The sequence below is a fragment of the Sus scrofa genome, chromosome 4 (assembly GCF_000003025.6).
Source record: "Sus scrofa isolate TJ Tabasco breed Duroc chromosome 4, Sscrofa11.1, whole genome shotgun sequence".
NCBI lineage: Eukaryota > Metazoa > Chordata > Mammalia > Artiodactyla > Suidae > Sus > Sus scrofa.
In genome coordinates this window covers 28281807-28304565 of record NC_010446.5, presented here as the reverse complement: position 1 = coordinate 28304565, position 22759 = coordinate 28281807, and the positions used below count along the sequence as shown (strand labels likewise).

At 39.7% G+C, this 22759-nt stretch overlaps 1 protein-coding gene across 2 annotated transcripts in view; it reads right to left on the bottom strand.

The window, feature by feature from the left end:
- The window catches only part of NUDCD1 (NudC domain containing 1), a 116229-nt gene that overhangs the window by 15379 nt on the left and 78091 nt on the right, over nucleotides 1–22759 (bottom strand). The window lies entirely within an intron of this gene.

Here is a 22759-nt window from a genome sequence, read left to right as displayed (position 1 = left end):
TTTGGGACCTGTACCCCAGGGAGGGAAGTAAAGGAGAGGAGAGATTACTATACCTAGGGAGTTCTCTCACCAGTGGGGAGACCAGCTGGGATAAGAAAAAAGCTTTGGAGGCTGGGAGGAAAGCACAAAAGCTGGTCTATAGCAGGCAGAACAGAATGAGACATACAGATGGTCCATGCAACTGCCCTGTGCAACCAAGCCTGAGATGCATGTCTACAGATCACAGGTAGGGTCTGAGTGTTTGAACATGGGGCTTGAGGAACAGACCCAGGGATAGGACAGCTCTTGGCTGTGTGGGACAGCCTGGAGCAGTGGGAGGTCAAAGTGCTGTAACTGGGAATATTCTGGGAGGAGGCCTGGGCTGCTACAGAAGCTGTGGTGTGTGAGAGGCAGGGCCACCGTCCATTAGAGTCTCATTCCCCATGCAGGTGCTTCCCTCTGCAAGCTCTGGAAGAGGCTTCTTCCTAAGCTGGACTGTGCCTCCCATCACAACCACATACCCTTCCACTTGGAACAGGCCAATATGAACCCGATTGCCACTCTGCCCCTTCCTGCTAGAAAAGGCCCTTGCACACTCCAGTTACAGCCTGCACCCTGTGCACCTGCTGCTTTGGGAGCAACTGCCAAAGGGATGCTCACACACAGAGCTGAAACCACAGCTGAGCCCCAGGGATCTTGCTACTAAGGAGGAGGAGCTGAAACCTGGCTCTGCAAACCAGGGATTTACACCTCTTCTGCTGGCATTATAAATTCAGTGCTGGTGGAACATTCAAATAGACAAAGTGCTCCCATAGCTGAAAGGATCTGGCTTTAGCAGTTGTGGGCTCTGTGGGTACATACATGCAGGGGCTGGACCAGGCCAGAGTCTGAGATAACTCCATAGCTCCCACAGTGAGCCCAAGTTCACAATTATTGCAGCCCTGGGTTCTGACTGCAGTAGATCCTCACTGGTGGCCACGTGAAAACAATGCCTGAGAGACGCCAGGACCAATTACCAAAATACCCATGGTTAAGATGGGGCCAAGAGCAGGACCAACAACAGTGTACTCTGTAAGCCCGCACAGAGGGAGAAAGGTGACACAATAAATAGAGCACACTCACAGGCGAACAGACCCAGTAGAGGAACACTCAGTGGCTCCTCTCCCAGTGAGAGTGCTGTAAACCCTCCTACTTCTCACTGCAGATCTGAAAAACAATACAGAAACAGATCTGGGGGCTTTTACTCCAACAATTAGGGAGCAGATTCTACCCTTACAGGGCTGTGACAACTACAGAGCCAAAAGGAGACTCTACTCCATATCTAGTGCAGGCTCTGGTCACCAAAACATTAGTTGTACCTCTGATCAAGGGGATAAAAGCCAGCATCATTGAGGAAAGAGGTGGAAGGCAAACAAACCAAAACCAGCCCTAGCACCAAAAATAATAAATAAATAAATAAATAAATAAATAAATAAATAAATAAATAAAGACAAGTTCCCTAAAGTCATACTGAGCTGACAGCCACCTCTAAACATACCCCTTGACATAGTCCTGACCACTAGAGGCACAAGATTCAGCTCTACCCACCAGTGGGAAGGTACCAGTCTCTCCAACCAGGAAGCCTGCACAAGCCCGTGAACCAACCTTATCCACCAGAGGGAAGACACCAGATGCAAGAGCAACTAAAACCCTGCAGCCTGAGAAAAGGAGACCACAAACAGAAAGCTAGACAACAAGAGATAACAGAGAAATGTTTCAGAAAGAACAAAATGAAAACCCACAAAAACAAGTAAATGAAGAGAAGCTAGGCAATCTATCTCAAAAATAATTCTGCGTAATGATAGGCTGATCCAAGATCTTGGGAAAAAAAAAATGGATGCACAGATCAAAAAGTTACAAAAAAATATTTAACAAAGAGCTGGAAGATTTAAAGAGCAAGCAAACAAAGATAAACAATACAATATCTGAAATGAAAAAATATCCTAGAAGGAATCAATAGCAGAACAACTGAGGGAGAAGGACAAACAAGTGAGGTGGAAAGCAAAGAGTAGTAGAAATCACAGTCATGGAAAGAATAAAGAGGAGTTCCCACTGTGACACAGTAGCTTAAGGATCTGTTGTCTCTGAAGTAGCCTGGGTTGCTTCCGCTGTGCAGGTTCAATCCCTGGCCCTGGTACAGTGGGTTAAGGAACCAGCATTACCACAGCTGTGGTGTAGGTTGTAAATGTGGCTCAGATTTGATCTCTGGCCTGGGAACTTCCAGATGCCATAGGTGCAGCCAGAAAAAAAGTAAAAGAAAAAAAAATTAAAGGAAATGAGGGAAGTTTACCTCTGGGACACTATTAAACGTACCAACACTCAGACCATAGGTGTCCTAGAAGTAGAAGGGAAAAAGGGCTTGAGAAAATATTTGAAGAGTTATAGCCAAAAATTTCCCCAACGTGGAAAAGGAAAGACGCAAAGTTGAGGAAGCACAGAGTCCTATACAGGATGACTCCAAGGAGGAGGAGGATGAAACACATTAATCAAACCAACAGAAATTAAATACAAAGAAAAATATGTTAATAACAACAAGGTAAAAGTAACAAATAACATGCAAGGGAAGCCCCATAAGGTTATCAGCTGATTTTTCAGCAGAATCCCTGCAGGCCAGAAGGGAGTGGTGTGATATATTAAAGTAATGAAAGGAAAAAAACCTACAACTAAGAATACTCTACTGAGCAATGCTCTCATTCAGATTCGATGGAGAAATCAAAAGCTCACAGACAAACAAAAGCTAAAAGAATTCTGCTCCAACAAACCAGCTTTGCAACCAATGCTAAAGGAAATTCTCTAGGTTGAATGAGAATTCAATGAGAGAAAAGAAAATTACAATGAGGGAAAAGAAGATTACAAATGGGAAAGCTCACAAGTAAAGGCAAACATAAAAGTAGAAAAGCGTCCACAGATATATATGATATCAACACCAGCAATTGTACAAGGACAAAGCCAGAATATTGAAGATGCATTAGACATTATGAGACTGGCAACTTAAAACAATTTTGTATATATACAGAATGCTATATCAAAACCTAAGGTGGAACCACAAACCAAAAAACTACAATAGACACACTCATAAAAAAGAAAAAGCAATTCAAATACAACACAATGGAGTTCCCACTGTGGCTCAGCAGAAACGAATCTGACTAGTACCCATGAGGATGCAGGTTTGATCCCTGGCCTCATTAAGTGGGTTGACGATCCAGCATTACTATGAACTATAGTGCAGGTCACAGATTCAGCTTGGATTCTGCGTTGCTTGGCAGCTACAGATTTGATTGGACCCCTAGCCCGGGAACTTCTATATGCCGTGATTGTGGCTCTAAAAAAAGACACACACATATACACAATACCACACTAAAGATAGTTATCAAATCATAAGAGGAAGGAAAGAAAAAAGTCCAGTAACAAATCCAAAACAATTAACAAAATGGCAGTAAGTACATAAATACCAGTAATTACCTTGAATGTGAATGGATTAAATGCTCCAACCAAAAGACACAGACTAGCTGAATGGATACAAAAACAAGACCCATCTATGTGTATCTACAAGAAACCCACTTCAGATCTAGGGACACATACTGACTGAAAGTGAGGGATAAAAGAAGATATTCCATGCAAATGGAAATCAAGCGAAGGCTGGAGTAACAATACTCAGATCAAAGTAGACTTTAAAATAAAGGTTACAAGACACAATGAAGGACACTACCTAATGATCAAAGGATCAATCCAAAAAGAAGACATAAGAAGTGTAAATATATCTGCACCCAACATAGGAGCACCACAATATATAAGGCAACTGCAATCAGCCATAAAAGGAGAAATCAATAGTAACACAATAACAGTGGCAGACTTTAACACCTCACTTACAGCAGATCATCTGAGAAGAAAATCAATAAAGAAGCAAAAGTCTTAAAGTCTTAAACATTACACCAGAGAGACTTAATTGATATTTATAGAACATAACTAAAAGCAGCAGAATATATACTTTTCTCAAGTGCACATGGAACATTCTCCAGGATAAACTACATCTTGGGCCACAAATCAAACCTCAGTAAATTTAAAAAAACTAAAATCATACCAAGCATTTTTTTTTTTTTCTGAAAACCCTGTTAAAACTAGAAATCAACCACAGGAAAAAACTACAAAAAACCCCAGAAACACATGGAAGCTAAATGATATGCTACTAGACAACCAATGGATTACTAAAGAAATCAAAGAGGGAATAAAAAAAATACCTAAAGACAGATAACAATGAAAACACATAAGGATCAAAAACCTATAGGACACAGCAAAAGCAGTTCTAAGAGGGAAATTTATATCAATACAACCTCACCTTAGGAAACAAGAAAAATCCCAAATAAACAACTGAAACTTGCACCTTCAGAAACTAAAGAAAGAACAAACAAAACCCAAAGTGAGTAGAAGGAAAGAGGTCATAAAGATCAGAGCAAAAATAAATGAGACAGAGATGATGAAAATAATAAAAAAGACCTATGAAACTAAAAGCAGTTTCTTTGAAAAGATCAACAGAATTGATAAACCCTAAGCTAGATTCATCAAGAAAAAAAGAGGGCCCAAATCAAAATTAGAAATGAAAAAGGAGAAATTACAGAAATAAAAAGATCCTAAGAAACTATCACAAGAAACTATATGTGAATAACACAGACAACATAGTAGACATGGACAAACTGTTACATAGGTACAAACCTTCCAAGACTGAACCAGGAAGAAATAGAAAATATGACTAGACCAATCACAAGTACCAAAATTGAAACTGTGATTTAAAAACTTCCAACAAACAAAAGTCCAGGACAAAATGGCTTTGCAGGCCATCAAACATTTAAAGAGTTAATAACACATCCCTCTGAAACTATTCCAAAAAACTTCAGAAGAAAGAACGCTCCCAAACTCATTCTATGAGGTCATTACCCTGATATCTAAACCAAAGACACCATAAAAAAGAAAATTACAGGCCAGTATCACTGATAAACATAGATGCAAAAATTCTCAACAAAACACCAGCAAACTGAATCCAGCAATACATTAAAAAGATCATCACCATGATCAAGTGGGATTTATCTTAGGGATGCAAGGATTCTTCAAACTGAAGAACAGAAACCATATGGTCATCTCAATAGATGCAGAAAAAGCTTATGAAAAAACCCAACACCCATTTATGATAAAATCTCTCCAGAAAATGGGCAGAGAGGAATTTACCTCAACATAAAGGCCATGTATGACAAACTCACAGCTAACATTATCCTCTATGGTGAAAAGCTGAAAACATTTCCACTAAGATCAGAAACAAGACAAGGATGTCCACTCGCAGTTTTGGAAGTCCTAGCTATGGCAATCAAAAGAAAAAGAAAAGGAATCCAAATTGGAAAAGAAGTAAAACTGTCACTTTTTGCAGATGACATGATGTCATACCTAGAAAATCCTAAATATACTACCAGAAAACTACTAGAACTATAAATGAATTCAGTAAAGTTGCAGAATAGACAACTAATAGACCAAAATCTATTGCATTTCTATACACTTAACAATGGAAGATCAGAATGAGAAATTAAGGAAACAATTTCATTTACCATTGCATCAAAGATAATAAAATACCTAGGAATAAACTCACCTAAGGAGGCAAAAGACCTGTACTCTGAAAACTCTTAAGACATGATGAAGGAAATCAAACTGACACAGACGGGAAGACATATCATGCTCTTGGATTGGAAAAAATCAATACTGTCAAAATAACTATCCAAGGCAACCTACAGATTCAGTGCAATCCCCATCAAATTACCAATGACATTCTTTACAGAACTAGAACAAAAAATGTTTAAATCTGTATAGAAACATAGAAGACCCTGAACGGCCAAAGCAATCTTAAAGAAAGATGGAGATGGAGGAATCCTCTACTGTACTACAAAGCTATAGTAATCAAAACAGTATGTCGGAAAAAAAAAGTCAAACATCAAAATAATAATGCATGGAGTTCATGTTGTGGCTCAATGGGTTAAGAACCTGACTAGTATCCATAAGGATATGGGCTTGATCCCTGGCCTCACTCAGTGGGTTAAGGATCTGGTGTCGCCAAAGGCTACAGCGTACATCACAGATGTGGCTTGGATCTGGCATGGCTGTGGCTGTGGCCAGCAGCTGCAGCTCCAATTCAACCTCAGCCTGGAAACTTCCATATGCCTCAGGTTCAGCCCTAAAAAGACCAAAAAAAAAAAAAAAAAAACAAAAAACAAAAAAAAGAAAAAAAAACAAAAAAAAAAAGGATAACCCACAGAATGGGAGAAAGTCTTTGCAAAGGAAGTGACTGACAAGGGAGCAAATTATACAAACATCTCATATAGCTTTATATCAAAAAAACAAACCTAATCAAAAAATGGTCAGAAGATCTAAACAGGCATTTCTTCAAAGAAAATGGATGGCAAAAAGGCACATGAAAAGATGCTCAATAGCACAAATTATTGGAGTTCCCGTTGTGGTGCAGTAGTTCACGAATCCGACTAGGAACCACGAGGTTGCAGGTTCCATTCCTGGCCTTGCTCAGTGGGTTAAGGATCTGGTGTTGCCGTGAGCTGTGGTATAGGTCACAGATGCAGCTCAGATCCTGAGTTGCTGTGGCCCTGATGTAGGCGGCAGCTACAGCTCTGATTAGACCTGTAGCCTGGTAACCTTCGTATGCCGTGGGAGCGGCCCTAGAAAAGATTAAGAAAAAAAAAAAAAAAAAAAACAGCACAAATTATTAGAGACATGCACATCAAAACTACAATGAGGTATCACCTCACACAAGTCAGAATGTCCATTATCCAAAAGTTTACAAATAATAAATGCTGGAGAGGGTGTGGAGAAAAGGGAACCCTCCTACACTGTTGGTGGTAATACAAATTGGTGCAGCCACTATGGAGAACAGTATGGAGATTCCTTAAAAAAACCAAATATGGAACTACCGTTAAGATCCAGCAATCCCACTCCTGAGCATATATCTGGGTAAATCATAACTCAAAAAGATACATACACCTCAATGTTCACTGCAGCACTGTTTACAACAGCCAAGACATAGAAGCAATCTAAATGTCCATTAACTGATGAATGGATTAAGACATACACATATACAATATTACTCAGCCATAAAAAAGAACAGGAGTTCCCGTTGTGGCACAGCAGAAACAAATCTCACTAGGAACCAAGAGGTTACAAGTTTGATCCCTGGCCTTGCTCAGTGGGTTAAGGATATGGTGTTGCTGTGAGCTGTGGTGTAGGTCACAGACGTGGCTCAGATCTGGTGTTGCTGTGGCTGTGGCATAGGCTGGCAGCTACAGCTCCAAATAGACCCAAGCCTGGGAACCTCCATATGCTGCGGGTGTGGCTCTAAAAAGACAAGACAAAAACAAAAAACCAAAATAAAGCCATTTGCAGCTACACACGTGCACCTAGAGATTATCATATTAAGTCAGAGAAAGAGAAATATCATGAAGTCACTAATATGTGGAATCTATTTTAAAAAAATGATACAAAAGAACTCATTCACAAAACAGACTTAAAGATTTTGAAACCAAATTTATGGTTACCAAAGGGGAAAAAATGGGAGGTTGGGATTGACATATGCATATTACTACATATGGAATGGATAAGAAGGACCTACTGTATAGCATAGGGAAATCTACTCAATACTCCGTAGTGACCTATATGGCAAGAGTCAGAAAAGGAACGGATAAACGTTTAAGTGATTCACTTTGCTCTACACCAGAAACTAATACAATATTGTAAGTGTATTATACTCCAATAACATTTAAACAATTTTTTTTTGATGCAGGCACAAGGTAAAACAAAAATTAATTTCTCACAGTTCTGGAGGACATAGTCCAAGATCAAAGTCCTAGCATGGTCGGTTTTTCTGAAGCATCTCTGTGTGATTCATGGATGGCTGTCCTTGCCCTTCATCTTCACATGGTCTCTCCTGTGTGTGTCTGTGACCTAATCTCCTCTTCTAATAGAGACATCAGTCATACTGGAGTAAGACCCACCATAATGACCTCATCTTAACTTAATTACCTTTTAAAGGTGTTATTTTCAAATATGGTCAGTTCTAAAGTACTAAGGGTTAGGATCCCAACAAATAAATTTGACGGGTATGCAACCTAGCCCGTAACACTGGCTAAGAAAGCTATTAAGGTGCAAAACACAAGCCTACCCTGTATTTGGTTCCAGACCACTGCAATATAGTGAATATCACAATAAAGGGTCACACAAATTTTATGGTTTCCCAGTGAATATGTTATATTTACACTAAACTACAGTCTATTACATATACAATATCATTATGTCTGAAAAAAAAAGTGCACCTACCTTAATTAAAAACACTTTGTTGCTAAAAATGGTAACCATCATCTTAAATTTTTTTTTTTTTTTTGGTGTGGTAGAGGATCTTGCCTTGATGCTGATGGCTGCTAACTGAAAAGAGTGATAGCTGCTGAAGGTTGGGGTGGCTGTGGCAGTCTCTTAAAATAGACAATAAATTCTTACTGATCGACCCTTTCCTTTCATGAACATTTGATTTCTCTATACTATGCAATTCATTTTACCTATAGTAGAACTTCTTTCAAAATTGGAGTCAATCCTCTTAAACCCTGCTGCTGCTTTATCAACCAAATTTATGTAATATTCCAAATCCTCTGTTGTCATTTCAGTGATCGTCCCAGCTTCATGAGGAGTAGGGTCCATCTGTTAAAGTTTTATCATGAGATTGCAGTAATTCAGTCACATATTCAAGCACTACTTTTAATTCTACCTTTTCCTGCTATTTCCACCATATCTGCAGTGACTTCTTCCAATGACGTTATAAACCCCTTGAAGTCATCTATGAAGGCTGGAGTCAACTTATTCCAAACTCCTGTTAATACTGATGTTTCGATCTCTTCCCATAAATCACATTTTTAATGGCATCTAGAATGGTGAATTCTTTCTAGAAGATTTTCAATTTACTTTGCCCAGATGCATCAGAGGAATCACTATCCACGGCAGCTACAGTCAGTCTTACAAAATGTATTTCTTAAATGAGACTTGAAAGTCAAAATGACTATTTGAACCATAGGCTACAGAATGGATATTATGTCTCCAGGCATGAAAACAACATTAACCAGATGGTACACCTCCATTAAAGTTCTTGAGTGACCAGGTACAATGCCAATGAGCAGTAGGTCTCATCAGTGAGCTTAAAAAATATTCAGTGAAGAAAGCTGTTAACAGATGTGCTGTCATCCAGGCTTTGTTGTTTCATTTACAGAGCACAGGCAGATGAGATTTAGCACAGTTCTTAAGGACCCTAGAATTTTAGCGAATGGTAAATAAGCGCTGGCTTCAACTTACAGTCACTAACTGTATTAGTCCCTAACAAGAGAGGTAGCCTGTCCTCTGAAGCCAGGCACTAACTTCTCCTCTCTAGCTATGAAAGTCCTAAATCGCATCTTCTTCCAACGTACGGCCATTTCCTCTATGGCGAAAATCTGTTGTGTAGTGTAGTGTTATTTAGCTAGGTCTTGTTGTTTAGCTGGGTAACTTGCTGCAGCTTCTCCAACAGCACTTGCTGCTTCACCTTGGACTTTCATGTTTTGGAGAGGGCTTCACTTAATGAACCAACCTCTTCGAGCTTCAAATTTTTCTTCGGCAGCTTCCTCATCTTTCTCAGCCTTTATGGAATTGAAGAGAGGTAAGGCCATGCTTTGGATTAGGCTTTGGTTTATGAAATGTTTGGCTGGCTTGATCTATCTACACCACTAAAACTCTCTGCGTATAAAGCCGTCTTGTTTCTATTCATGTGTTCACTGGAGTAGTTCTTTTAGTTTTCTTCAATAACTTTTCCTTTGCATTCACGATTGGCTGTTTGGCACAAGAGGCCTAGCTTTTAGCCTATCTTGGCTTTAGACATGCCTTCTTTACTTAGTGTAATCATTTCTGGTTTTGATTTAAATTGAGAGACATGCAATTCTTCCTTTCACTTGAACACTTAGAAGCCACTGTGTTGTTATTAACTGGCCTAATTTCAATATTGTATCTCAGAGAACAGGGAGGCCCAAGCAGAGAGAGAGATGAGGGAAAAGCCAATCAACAGAGCAATCAGAGCACATGCATTTAAGTCTGGGCATGGTTTGCAGTGCCCCCCCCCCCAAATTATGATAGTAACATTAAAGATGTAACAAATATAAAAATGGAGAAGTCTGAGATACAGCAAGAATTACCAAAGTATGATACAGAGACACCAGGTAATAAGCAAATGCTGTCAGAAGAGTTGCTGGTAGGCTTGTTTGGCACAGGGTTGCCACAAACCTTAAATTTGTTTAAACAAACATCAAGTATCTGTGAAACACAACAAAAGGAGATATGCCTGTAATGACGAAATTTAAGACTTTTTTGGAACACTGGCTATGGTTAGATTTCTACTATAGTGGTAGCTTGTAGAGTGGTGTTGGAAGTTCTATCCAGATGCCAGTTTCTATAGCTACCACCTTCTTCCCAACCACCAGTCTTCACCCAGGAATAGTTACTGCCTTGGCCAGAGGCCAAGTATGTGTCAAACCTGAGGAATTCGGATACTGAATCTTAAGTTGTCAGTTCTAAAATATCAACTCAGGAGTTCCCGTCATGGTGCAGTGGTTAACAAATCCGACTCAGAACGACAAGGTTGTGGGTTTAATCTCTGGCCTTGCTCAGTGGGTTAAGGATCCAGCGTTGCCGTGAGCTATGGTGTAGGTCGCAGATGTGGCTCAGATCCCACATTGCTGTGGCTCTGATATAGGCCAGTGGCTAAAGCTCCGATTAGACCCCTAGCCTGGGAACCTCCCTATGCCGTGGGAAGTGGCCCTAGAAAAGGCAAAAAGACAAAAAAATAAAATATCAACTCAATCAAGAGCCTAGAGTCAACTAGAGGATACCCCTCGACACAGGGTTGCCAAAAACCTTTAATATGCAAAAACTGCAAGATCTGCAAAGTACGATCAAGTGAAGCACAATAAAATGAGGTATACCTGTACTCTCTCAGGAGTAAAGAGACATGATTACAAGAGTGGATTAAGAGCCAGGGAGAATCACTTCAAAATAGAAGGAAAGTCCTACTCAAGAAACTTCCAACATTTGTCTGGCTAGATTTTAGTATTGCTTGGACCAGACACCCCTGTGTACCTTCCATATTCCCTTCTTGCACAGAAATGTGTACAGTGATTATCCTATGCTTATCCCACCATTTTATATGGGATATAGTGGGGCAAATAACTCGTCTTTTAGTTCAGAGGGCTACAGATGAAGAGCAACTGTACCCAAGGAGCTATCCTTAAAGGATCCTCGTCCACACCTGGACAAGATTTAGGGGATGATATTCTTGCCTTTGAGTGAATGCTGTAATAGAATATGCCTTTAAAGGGACCTTTGGAAGGTACCTTTTTTGGGTGTGAGAAGGCCATGAATCACTGAAAACAACAGGCATGCCATTGCCTCCATGCCTACACCAGTGGGTATGGTAGCCAACCTCCAAAGTGGCACCATTTGATCCCTACTTTCTTTTACTCACAGCCTTATGTCATCTGCACTCATAATACACTAGGGTTGATCTGTGTGATCTACAGAACATAGGACAAATGATGGTATATCACTTCCAAGATCTAATTATAAAATATACTACAACTTCCAATTTGGTCACTTCTGACCTCTTCCACAGATGGCCTCAGTGATAAATTTTACCAAACATTTTACACCAATTCTTTCAGAAAATAAAACTTCTCAATTCATATTAGGAGGACAGCATTACTGTTAACTAATATTCCTTATGATTATAGAAAAAATATTTTAAAATAATGTTATTATAGGAGTTCCTGCTATGGTGCAACGGGATCGGTGGTGTCTTTGCAGCACCAGGATGCTGGAAACTGTGCCTGGCACAGTGGGTTAAAGGATTCAATGTTACTACAGCTGAGGTATGGGTGGCAGCTGTGGCTTGGATCTGATCCCTGGCTTGGGAACTCTATATGCTGCAGAATGGCCACGAATGAAAAAAATATATATTGCTATTATTACTGTTTAAAAATTAAATGATAAAACACACATTTAGGTGAAATTGGGTTAAGATGGAAAAATAGAAGGACTGGAGCTCAACTTCTCTCCTAAAAACAACAAAATTTTCAACTAAAGGCTGAGCAATCTTTAGCCAAATGGACCAGAAACCTTCAAAAACATATCCTACTCCAGAAGACAAAGAGGAGGCCACATCAAGAGGTAGGATGGGCGATTATGCAATATAAGCAACCCCATACCTGCCAGGTGGGAAGCCCCACAGACTGGAAAATAACTGGTTCAGAGACTCACCTACAGGAGTGAGTTCTGAGCCATACATCAAACTCCCACGTGTGGGGATCTGGCAGTAGGAGAAAGAGCCCCTGGAGCATCTGGCATTGAAGGCCAGTGGGGCTTGTGCACAGGAGCTCCACAGGACTGGGGAAAATGGAGACCCCATTCTTAAAAGGCACACACAGACTTTCACGTGCACTGGGTCCCAGGGCAAAGCAAAGTCTCCATGGGAATTTGGGTCAAACCTGACTGCAGTTCTTGGAGGACCTCATGGGAAAATGTGGCTTGCTGTAGAGGAAGGACATTGGAAGCAAAGCTCTCGGGAATATTCAGCAGCTGCCTTTCTCTGGAGGTGGCCATTTTGGGAAAATCTGGCCCCACCCCTCAGTAAACAAGCTACCTAAAGACCCCCCAGGAACACAGCTGCCTCTAATCCCATCCAGAGACTAAGCCCCACCCACCAGAGGGATAGGAATCAGCTCCACCTACCAGTGGGCAGGCATCAGCCTCTCCCATCAGGAAGCCTACAGCAAGCCCCATTCTGACTTCAGCCACAACGGGGACAGACACCAGAAGTAAGAGAGGCTACAACTCTATTATCTGTTAAAAGGTCACCACAGCAAAAACCTATAAAAATGAAAAGACAGAGAACTATAACTCAGGGAGAAAGGAAAAACCCCAGAAAATCAGCTAAGTGATCAGGAGATTCTTAGCCCCCAGGAAAAAGACTTTAGATTGTTGATGCTGAAGATGATGCAAGACATTGGAAATAAACTCGAGGCAAAGATGGATAACTTACAGGAAACACTGAGCAAAGAGATATGATATAAAACTTAAACAAGAAGAGATGCAAAATACAATAACTGAAATAAAAAATTCACTAGAAGCAGCTAACAGCAGAACACAGGAGGCAGAAAAACGAATAAGCGAGGTGGAGGACAGATTAGTAGAAATTACGGATGCAGAACAGAAAAGAGAAAAAAGATTGAAAACAAATGAAGAGAGTCTCAGGGAACTCTGGGACAACATTAAACGCACCAACATCCGTATTATAGGAGTGCCGGAAGTAGAAGAGAGAGAGAAGGGGACAGAAAAAATATTCCAAGAGATAATAGCCGAAAACTTCCCTCACATGGGAAAGGAACCACTCACTCAAATCCAGGAAGTGCAACAAGCACCATATAAAATAAACCCAAGGAGGAACACCCCGAGACACGTATTAATCAAACTGACCAAAACTAAAGACAAAGAAAAAATATTGAAAGCATCTAGGGAAATCCTATAAAATTGGATTGTGATGATCACTGTACAATGATAAATGTAATAAATTCATTGAGTAATAAAAATAATTTTAAAAACCCTACACATATTAACAGAATTAAGAAAATGCATATCATCAAAGCAGATGCCCCCCAAAACACTTAAATACTACATTCATGATTAAAAAGACAAAATTCTCTTGCTGTTTCCATTGTGGCTCAGTGATAACTAATCCAACTAGGATTGATGGAGACGTGATTTGATTCCTGGTCCCACTCAGTGGGTTGAGGATCCGGCATTGCCGTGAGCTGCAGTGTAGGCTGCAGATGCGGAGTGGATCTGGCATGGCTGTGGCATAGGCCAGCAGCTGTGGCTCCAACTGGACTCTTAGCCTGGGAACTTCCATATGCCATGGGTGCAGCCCTAAACTTTTTTAAAAAAAAGTTACAAATAAAATTCTCAGCAAACTGGACTAAAGGTGAATTCCTCAACCCAATATATGAAAACCCTAGAACTAATGTCATGTTTAATGGTAAACCAGGAGTTCGCATTGTGGCGCAGTGGTTAACGAATCCGACTAGGAGCCATGAGGTTGCGGGTTCGGTCCCTGCCCTTGCTCAGTGGGTTAACGATCCAGCGTTGCCATGAGCTGTGGTGTAGGTTGCAGATGCGGCTCAGATCCCGTGCTGCTGTGGCTCTGGCGTAGGCTGGAGGATACAGCTCCGATTCAACCCCTAGCCTGGGAACCTCCATATACCTCGGGAGCAGCCCAAGAAATAGCAAAAAGACAAAAAAAAAAAAAAAAAAAAAAAGGTAAACCACTTGATCTTTCCTCCTAAGATTAGAATAAGACAGGATTTCTGCTCTCATCATTGAAATTCAACACTGCATCTGTTGTCCTACCTAGTACAATAAGGGAAAACAAAAAAATAAAAAGTCTACTGACTAGAAAAGAATAAGTTAAACGATTTTTACTCACAGGCATTATCTGGCACATAAAAATATTGATATACCTACAAAAAAGTACTAGAAAAAGAGAATTTATAACAGTTACAACACAAAGTCAGTCAACCCCATTTCTACATAAAAGACAAAACCAACTGGGAATTTAAAAAAACATACTAATTACAACTTCCAAAAGTATGAAATATTGGTATTAAACTTAACACTAAAAATTTCAGGGAGTTCCCGTTGTGGTGCAGCAAAAACAAATCTGATTAATATCCATTAGGATGTGGGTTCATTCCCTGGCCTGGCTAGTGGGTTAAGGATCCATGGTTGCCATGAGCTGTGGTGTAGGTCACAGACGTGGCTTGGATCCTGCATTGCTGTGGCTGTGGTGTAGGCTGGCAGCTACAGCTCCGATTCAACCCCTACCCTGGGAACTTTCATATGCCACGAGTGTGGCCCTTAAAAAAAATTTTTTTTTAATTAAAAAAAAATTAATATTGCTAGGGCACACTAAGAAAAATCTAAGTAGACATACAACGTTCATGAGTGACAGAACTCAACATTATCAAGGTATCAATTCTCCTCAACTTGACCCACAAATTCAACACAATTCCAGTGAAAATCCCAGTAAGTGTTTTTGTATAAATTGAAAAGGTGACTGTAAAGATTTTACAAAAACCAAACTAATTTATTAAGGAGAAAAACAGAGATGAAGAACAGCACTATCTAAAATCAAGACTCATTACACAGCTACAAAAATCATGCCAGGGTAGTACTGTCTAAAGAAGGGATCAGTAAACTTTTACTTAAACTGCCAGATAGTAAACATTTCAGGCCTAAGGGCCATATGGTCTCTGCTAAAATTATTCAACTCTGCTGATGCAGTATATAAGCAGTCACAGACAATACACAAATAAATGTCTATGACGATATTACCTTTCAGGTGGCTGTAGGTAACCAGTAACCAGTGGGTTACTGGACCTGTGTTCTAGATATCAATAATTTGTCAAACACATGTATTGCAACTATTTTCTCCCCACTGCAAGTTTCCTTTTTTACTCTCAAAATGGCATCTTTTGTTAAACAGGTTTTTTTTAAGCAGTTAGTGTTTTATATGCCCTGTTCAAATAATCTTTACCTCCTCAAAGATAAAAAATGTCTTTTTTTCTATATGCTTTATTAATGTACTGTTTATGTTTACACATACAATCCATTTGTAACTTATTTTTACGTATGGTGTGATGTAAATGTCAATAAATTATTTTTCCGATGGTTATCCAACAGACTAAGAGCCATTTATTTTGACATTTTCCCCTACTATATTGTAGTGTCATTCGTGACACAAGTCAGGTTAATTATATTCATGTGTGAGGCTTACCGTCCATAATACACCTCCAAAATATATGGCAAATAATAAAAACAACAAACTGCACTTATTATCAAGTATCTATAAATCCCTCCAGCTAGAAATGTGAAGACTTTCTCTTATCTGATGTGTGAGGGGAGATCTTCTGGGAAAAAGGAGAGAAGAAAAAGAAAAGAGAAAGAGCTATAGGTTGTCTGATAAAAGGTCTGCCAACTGGGATTGTCATTTAGGATAGTTTCTGAAAATATTCTTATCCTTCAAGACTCTAGACTAAAGTTTATTTTTTTTGTCTTTTTAGAGCCACACCCACGGCATATGGAGGTGCCCAGGCTAGGGGTGCATCAGAGCTGTGCTGCTGGCCTACGCCAGAGCCACAGCAACACCCGATCCAAGCTCGTCTGTGATCTACATCACAGCTCGCGACAACGCCAGATCCTTAACTCACTGAGTGAGGCCAGGGATCAAACCCACAACCTCATGGTTCCTAATCAGATTCACTTCCACTGCGCCAAGATGGGAACTCCTAGATGAAAGTTTATTAAGTCTTCTCTATGAAACAAAAACTTTAGGAAAAATATCTTCCTATAGAGATGCTCAGTATATATGAACTCAGATTCTAAGAAAAATTGCCAGTCAAGTAATAATCTAATTGATATCTCAAGGGAGAGGCTAAATTCTAAATGATATGGGGTTTGATATTGTGTTGAAATTTTAATACATGATACTCAAAATTATCTTTCAGAGAATAGAAGGTAAAAATGGAATTGAAGATCACCTCAAAAACATCCATCACAGGTAATGTCAATAATAACAATTGGCAAGAAATAATTGACATTTTCCATTATATTCGCCTAACTGTGAAAGAAACTGAAGTGCTTTCAATTGAATCACACTCATTATGACACCAGCATTACTGCAGTATCTGTACATTAACCTACAGGGAGACAATTATCCTAAGGACTCTTGCAATTCAGCATGTCCTTCTAGCAGAGATACTAATGTATTCTAGATTACTATTTCAAGGTGTTTTTAGAGTAAACAACCTTAGAAGATAAACTGTCTCCCTCTGGAGCAAAAGGGAGGCTTGTTTACTGTCCAGCAGAATAAAGATAATCTCTTTCCTGAGCAAGGTTAGCCAAGCTTACAGGCCATTTCCATATTACCCTGGGGGGAATTGGGGCTCAGGGAATTGGTACAAATGCTGATACTCTCACTCTCTTAGAGACAAAATATGAGCCTTATGGTTCAATTTATACAATTTGAGGAAGTTGGGAATTTGAAGCAAATATGGTGACCAAATTGTATAGCCAATCAGCAATAAGTGGTCCTCTATTTTATTGCCTGGTAAGGAAGAAGACTTGGGAGAGGGTTGCAGACGGCCTGCAGGGAAGGGATGGTTCAGACAGCTGCCCAAATGGTGCTCTGGTTGTGCCTAACACTTCCAGAAGAGAATACCTCCTCACCAATCTGGTGGTCAGCCTCAGGTCCATCCCACAGAAAAAAACTAGCACTAGGATTTATCTCCTCCCACTTTGAGACACTATTAGAGATATATACTTACTCTGAGCATGAAAGCAGGGAAATTATTACATAGTTTCATTTTTAATATGTTTAAATTTGATAGATGTAACCAAATAAATTATAAATCCAGTATGCCACTAGTTTAGATACTTTCTAAATGTATTTCTTTTTTCCATGAACTCTGATCTTATCCTTACTATCTTTTTAAAAGAATTAGTATACTGAATACATGCCATTTCCACTACCTTTCATAATATTAACCTAAAAGAATTATTTCCTATTTGTATTTCCTTTAATTTTCTTAATGAGTTTATTCATAAGTTACAAATATTCTTTTCAGCTTCTTCATTCTCATGTTTAAGTAATAAATGATGAATACCATTTGATCTGCAAAATTCACAGTAATTTTAATTTCTTGTATGCTTTCTTCCAAAGCTGTGGCAACATGGGATCCTTAACCCACTCTGCCAGGCTAGCAACTGAACCTATGTTCCAGCACTCCAGAGACACTGCTGATCCCACTGAGCCATAGCAGGAACTCCTAATTTAATTTTTTAAAACATTCCATTACCTTCTGACTGTTCAAGGCTATACTTCATTTGATCTTTATAGATCAGGGCTGTCTGGGTAATAAAATGCAAGTCACATAATTTTAAGTTTTCTAATAGCCACATCTAAAAAAAGAAGTATATTAATTTTAATAAATTTATCTTATTTAATCAAACATATCCAGTTATCATTTCAGCATAACCATTCATATAAAAATCATCATTAATTATATATTTCGTATTCTTTTTAAACTAAGTTTTCAAAATCTGGCTGTATATTTTATACTTAGAGCACATCTCAACCAAATGAGCCACATTTCAAGTGCTCAAAAGCTATGTGGCCAGTGGCTAATATTTTGAATAGCAAAGCTTTAGATAAAAGCAAAAATAGGAGTTCCCCTTTGGTGCAGCGGAAATGAATCCGGCTAGGATCCATGAGGTTGTGCATTCAATACCTGGCCTTGCTCAGTGGGTTAAGGATCTGGCGTTGCCATGAGCTGTCGTGTAGGTCGCAGATGAGGCTCGGATCTGGCGATGCTGTGTGTGTGCCGTAGGTCAGCAGCTGTAGTTCTGACTAGAACCCTAGCCTGGGAATCTCCATATGCCGAGGGTACAGCCCTAAAAAGGAAGAAAAAAAAATTATCTTCAACTGTATCTGAATTCTGATTTAAGCTGTATACCCCAATGAATACATCTTATTGGTTTTCTTTTTCAGTTCTGATATTTAATATTTCTCTTTTATAGTGACACCATATGTATTCATTTAAAATTTTACTTTCCAAATACAAAATTCTTAATCTGCTTTACATTTCTTTCAGGAAATTTAATATTTTGGAAAACCTGTCATTTACAATATAAAGTTCTGACCTTTGTGTTACAGTATTTTTTTTTTTTTTTTTAAACTAGGACATACACTAACCTTTCCATGTACAGGAAATTTCAACTGTACATGTACAAAGACGTAACAAATGAAATCAAGATGATAAACTTGAAGTAAACATTGCAGAAAGGAGTATAAATTATCCATATAGCATTATTTGATGCCTAAAATGGCTTTACCACTGAATATCTACATTATACCTCCTACATTCCCTTTCCCAGTGACAAGCCAACTAGTACTTTCTCAGGTACACCAAGAAACTCTTTTCAACAAGCTCCATTTGACCAGCTCAACCTTAACTTTCATGCAATACACTGACATACCAAATCTGCCTTTAGAAAAAAAGATGGACCCAGTACTTATCTGTTGCAGTTTCTGCAGTTATTACCATTCCACTTATTCCCAAACATCAATGTTTATGTATTTTTTACTTCACAGAATTTTTCTATATTTATAAGAAATGATTAACAATAGAAAAATCAAAGTGCTTATCATTGTAAAAAGAAATTGGGCCCAACTGAAATAATCGTTAGGAGGTTCTGGTTTAAGAGTGGCAATGGAGAAAGGTATTGAAGTCAGCTCTTCCCATGGAAGAGGGGCAGGCATTTAATTCAGCACTCATCTAGGAGCCTACTGAAATACACTTCAGGGACAGAGGTCAGTAGGTGTCATCTTTTGCATTCTCCCTCTGCCTCATACCTTGTACACACACACACACACACACACACACACACACACACACACACACACACTACACACACATCTGGTGCCCTGGCCCTGGTTTTTGCCACCTAGGGAATGCTCCCTGACTGCCTGTTTCTGGTAGTTAATGAGGCTTTCATTCCTGGTGCCATGGGACTATAGCACTTAGAGGCAGTTCCTGGCTGATTACCACTACCAGGGCTCAACACAGATGGTAGACCAAGATATATCCCCAGTCTTCCTATGAAAAAGGCCTCTTCGCTTGTCCCAAAGCTTCCGAGTAATGGCAGGCATTAGTGTGAAACAAATCTAGAGTGCTACTGAGGTGCTCTCTGGGACTGAGGCCAGTGATCGCCAACTTTGCACATTCCCTCTACTTTACTCCGGGTCACTGGGTATCTCCAGGAAAGGGGCTTGTATACTCACCTGGTGCACCAATTTTTGCAACTGTCACCCAACGTACAGCTCTAGATCATCTGGCTCTGGGAGATGGTGGGACTTATGCCTGCAGTCGCAAAGGACTGTACATATTTACATATTCCATTCACCTTGAATTCAAGCACTGAGATCTTCCTTTTGGGACACTGACAGGTCTTGGCACACCCTCAACTACTGGGAGCTCCCCAGAAAGATGCCTGGACAATCACAAAGTTTGAGAGGCAACCAGGAAAGACCTAAATGCAGAGTTGAACAATAAGGCTCATGTCATATACAAGGTCACTTTTTTAAGTGGGAGAGGTGGCTGCTTCATATAATGGATAGAAACCAACACAGCAAGTCAAGGAAAATGAGGAAACAGATCTGTTTTAAAGGAAAGAATGAGATAAAAACCTCAGAAAGAGACTGTAATGAAACAGAGATAAATGATTTAACCTATCTACAGTTGAAAATAATGGTCATAAAGATGCTCACTGAGCTTGGGAAAAGAATAAATGAACAAATTGAGAACTTCAATGAAGAGTAAGAAAATATAAGAAAGTATCAAATGGAAGTCACAAAGCTAAAGAATGCAATAACTAAAAGGAAAAATAAACTAGATATACAAAATAATGCCAATTAATCACTGAACTTAAAGTCAGAACAGTGAAATTCACCCAATTAGAGCAGCAAAAAGGAAAAAGAAGGAAAAAAGTGAAGCAGCTATGGCATTATGGAGCCACAGAAGGAGAAGAGACAGTGGCAGAAAATTTACCTGAAGATAGAATGGTGGAAAATTTCCCTATCCTGGGGAAGGAAACAGGCATTCAGACCCAGGAAGCCCATAGGGTTCCAAATAAGAGGAATCCAAAGGGACCCACCATAAGACACAATGTAATTGTGCCAAAGCTAAAAACAAGAAGCAAGTGAAAAACAAATTTTTTACATACAAGGGAACCCCATAAAATTATCAGATTTTTCAGCAGAAACTATGGAGGCCAGAAGGAAGTGGCACAATATATTCAAAGTGCTGAAGGGAGAAAAAAACTTATAACCAAGAGTGCTCTACCCAGCAAAGTTGTCATTCAGAATGGAAGGAGAAACAAAAAATCTTCCAGATAAGCCAAAATTGTAGTAGATCATTAGACCAGCCTAATAAGATATGTTCATGGGACTTCTTTAAGCTGAAACAGAAAGCTAATTAGAAACAGAAAAATACAGAAGAGTGTAAATCTCACTGGTAGATGTATAATATATAATAAAATTCACAAGCTGTAAAAGTAGTGGGATAGCTAATATGACAAATGTAGTAAAAATAAAGATACAATTATTTGCAGAGGGATAAATAGGATTAAAAGACATAAACTGTGACATCAAAAACGGAACACACAAAGCAAGGGAATGTAGAGATTTAGAAAGTATTTGAATTTGTTATAAACTTAAAATTGACTGCTGTGAATATAAGCTGTTTTATATAAGCTTCATGGTAACTTCAAATAGATACAAAGAAGATATAAAGAGAAAGGAATCTAAATACACCACTAGAGAAAAGAATGAAATCACAAAGAAAGAGAGTAAGGAAAGAAGAAAGCAATAGAGGGACTACAAAACAGACAGAAAAGAAGTAATGTGGCAATTAATACGTACCATTAGTAATTAATTTTAAATGTAAAATAATGACTTCATGTAAAATAAATGACTAAAATAATATCTTCAATCAAAAGACATAGAGTGGGGATCAGATCAAGATGGCAAAGGAGTAGGATGTAGAGCTCACCTTCTCCCCAAAATATATAAAAAACTCACCCACAAGTGGAAAGATTCTCACAGAACATCTACTGAATGCTGACAAAAGACCTCAGGCTTCCAAAAGAGCAAGAAAATCTCCACATAACTGGGTAGGACAAAAGGGGGGTGGAGGAAGAGAAGAGAGAAAAAGGAATTAGGACTGGACCAGCGCCCCTGGGAGGGAGCTGTGAAAAAGGAAAGGTTTCCATACACTGGGAGGCCCTCTGACTGGTAGAGAGGTCAGGGGGACAGAAGGAGAGCTTCAGAGCCTTTGAGAAAATAACAGCAGCTAGTCTGAGAAGGGCAAAATGGAGAGACTGACTCAAAGATGGTCAGTGCCACTGCCTGGCACACCCCAGATGGAGACACTTGACTATATGGTGTGTGTATGTGTGTGTGGGGAGCAGGATATGATGCTAAGTCTTGGGATTTAGAGGTCATTCCCAAGGAGAGGACTAGGGATGGTTCCATGGAAAACAGACTGAGGGGGCTTTAAAGTGTGGTGTCCTACAGCCAAGGTAAGGTGGGAGGAGGCCTCCACCTGCTAGCAAAATAAGGCAACATTGTTGAGGAATGTGAGAGGAGATAGATAGAACTGCCATAGGAATTTCACTTTTCACATCATAGACTCTCAGGCAGTGGTGCACCACTTGCACAGGCTATGGGGGCAGGTACAAGCCACAGCAACCACCTCAGACTCCTGAGATGGGTGTGGCCAGCTGCTACTGAGGGTCCAGCAACTGGGCACCAGTCATCACCACCTCCCCAGAAGCATGCATGGCTCGCTACCACCTCTACCAACGGCCTTGTGAGTGGGTGCTGCCAGTCGCTCCTACCTCCATGAGAGTGAGCATGCCCCACAGCCACTGCTGCCGAGGGCCCTGCAACAGAGTACTGCCCATTGCTACCATCTCTCTGGGGGTCACCAATGTTGCTTAGGGCCCTGCAACAGAGTGCCACACA